This window comes from Osmerus eperlanus, chromosome 11 (assembly GCF_963692335.1).
Source record: "Osmerus eperlanus chromosome 11, fOsmEpe2.1, whole genome shotgun sequence".
In the NCBI taxonomy this organism is placed as follows: Eukaryota; Metazoa; Chordata; class Actinopteri; order Osmeriformes; family Osmeridae; genus Osmerus; species Osmerus eperlanus.
Genome location: NC_085028.1, coordinates 884,701 through 887,200, shown reverse-complemented (window position 1 = coordinate 887,200; position 2,500 = coordinate 884,701). Strand labels below are relative to the sequence as shown.

General features: G+C 50.8%; 2 non-coding genes across 2 annotated transcripts; both read right to left on the bottom strand.

Moving 5' to 3' along the window:
- Window positions 1-665: 665 nt before the first annotated feature.
- trnag-gcc (transfer RNA glycine (anticodon GCC)) lies at window positions 666-736 on the bottom strand. The gene has a single exon. It is a non-coding gene; the product is annotated as a tRNA-Gly (tRNA).
- Window positions 737-1,744: 1,008 nt separating this feature from the next.
- Window positions 1,745-1,815, bottom strand: trnag-gcc (transfer RNA glycine (anticodon GCC)). The gene has a single exon. It is a non-coding gene; the product is annotated as a tRNA-Gly (tRNA).
- Window positions 1,816-2,500: the final 685 nt, after the last annotated feature.

Here is a 2,500-nt window from a genome sequence, read left to right as displayed (position 1 = left end):
CGCGCCCCCTAATAGTGCTACCATAGTGTTGGTGTGGGAACAGTAGGACTGGCGCTGCATTCGTTCATTCTTGTGTGGAGCGATGCGGGGTGAATCCCCTTCTTGGGAGGTTCGGGATAAATGGCTTTTTACCAAGTTACAAGCACAAATATTATGATTTGTAATATAATGTTGTTAAGAAGAACTAAGCTAGCTACTTCAAGTTGTGTTATCGTCTACTCTCGGTTACTTCAGTCATTCGAGGAGAGATGCGAGGGTTCTGATAGCCGCACGCGTCGGCCACCACAAACGTAAAACGATACGATCACAACTCCTTTTCTGTTCCGTCGTAAGTGTCCTTTGCTCGTTCTTGTTTGGAGCGATGCCGGACGTCCCGAATAGCCACCCAGTCATTTTACCGTAACTCACTCACGTACTACAGAAGTAAAGTGTCCTTCAAATCAAGTTCTGTGAGATGACGGTGAACCACGATAAGCAAAAGGCATTTTTCTCCCCGTCAGGGAATTGAACCCTGGTCTCCCGCATGACAGGCGGCGATACTGACCACTATACTAAGGAGGACACTGCCAGCTGACGTTGTTTGCCGTAGTAGCTTACGAGGATTCACGTGCCAACGAGCCAGAATCAACTCAAACCAAGGCCGACGACGGTCCACGCAAGAGAAATGCATTGTCCAGGAATCGAACCCGGGCCTCCCGCGTGGCAGGCGAGAATTCTACCACTGAACCACCAATGCATCCTTGACGGGCCGGTTTGGACGGAACGTGGTCTTGCCGTCATGCTAGGAGGGGAGGCGCGAGGAGGGACGTGTCAACTCGCACCAAAAGCCAGAGGGATGCACAGTCTCTTTCGTGACTCTTTTTGGATAACCCTCAAGATGGGGTTCCATGGTGTAACGGTCAGCCCTCTGAATCCAGAAATCCAAGTTCAAATCTCGGTGGAACCTGCCAGAGCTTTAATCTGAGAGCCCAAACCCGCCCTTGACAGTGGCTGCTTGGTTTCAACCTTCCACTGAGGACACAGGGGTTGGGACCAATCAGCGTCCCGTGAGGAACCGCTGGCACCGCGCCCCCTAATAGTGCTACCATAGTGTTGGTGTGGGAACAGTAGGACTGGCGCTGCATTCGTTCATTCTTGTGTGGAGCGATGCGGGGTGAATCCCCTTCTTGGGAGGTTCGGGATAAATGGCTTTTTACCAAGTTACAAGCACAAATATTATGATTTGTAATATAATGTTGTTAAGAAGAACTAAGCTAGCTACTTCAAGTTGTGTTATCGTCTACTCTCGGTGACTTCAGTCATTCGAGGAGAGATGCGAGGGTTCTGATAGCCGCACGCGTCGGCCACCACAAACGTAAAACGATACGATCACAACTCCTTTTCTGTTCCGTCGTAAGTGTCCTTTGCTCGTTCTTGTTTGGAGCGATGCCGGACATCCCGAATAGCCACCCAGTCATTTTACCGTAACTCACTCACGTACTACAGAAGTAAAGTGTCCTTCAAATCAAGTTCTGTGAGATGACGGTGAACCACGCTACAATGAACCGCGATAAGCAAAAGGCATTTTTCTCCCCGTCAGGGAATTGAACCCTGGTCTCCCGCGTGACAGGCGGGGATACTGACCACTATACTAACGAGGACACTGCCAGCTGACGTTGTTTGCTGTAGTAGCTCACGAGGATTCACGTGCCAACGAGCCCGAATCAACTCAAACCAAGGCCGACGACGGTCCACGCAAGAGAAATGCATTGGCCGGGAATCGAACCCGGGCCTCCCGCTTGGCATGCAAGAATTCTACCACTGACCCACCAATGCGTCCTCAACGGCCGGTTTGGACGGAACGTGGTCTTGCCGTCATGCTAGGAGGGGAGGCGCGAGGAGGGACGTGTCAACTCGCACCAAAAGCCAGAGGGATGCACAGTCTCTTTCGTGACTCTTTTTGGATAACCCTCAAGGTGGGGTTCCATGGTGTAACGGTCAGCCCTCTGAATCCAGAAATCCGAGTTCAAATCTCGGTGGAACCTGCCAGAGCTTTAATCTGAGAGCCCAAACCCGCCCTTGACAGTGGCTGCTTGGTTTCAACCTTCCACTGAGGACACAGGGGTTGGGACCAATCAGCGTCCCGTGAGGAACCGCTGGCAACGCGCCCCCTAATAGTGCTACCATAGTGTTGGTGTGGGAACAGTAGGACTGGCGCTGCATTCGTTCATTCTTGTGTGGAGCGATGCGGGGTGAATCCCCTTCTTGGGAGGTTCGGGATAAATGGCTTTTTACCAAGTTACAAGCACAGATATTATGATTTGTAATATAATGTTGTTAAGAAGAACTAAGCTAGCTACTTCAAGTTGTGTTATCGTCTACTCTCGGTGACTTCAGTCATTCGAGGAGAGATGCGAGGGTTCTGATAGCCGCACGCGTCGGCCACCACAAACGTAAAACGATAAGATCACAACTCCTTTTCTGTTCCGTCGTAAGTGTCCTTTGCTCGTTCTTGTTTGGA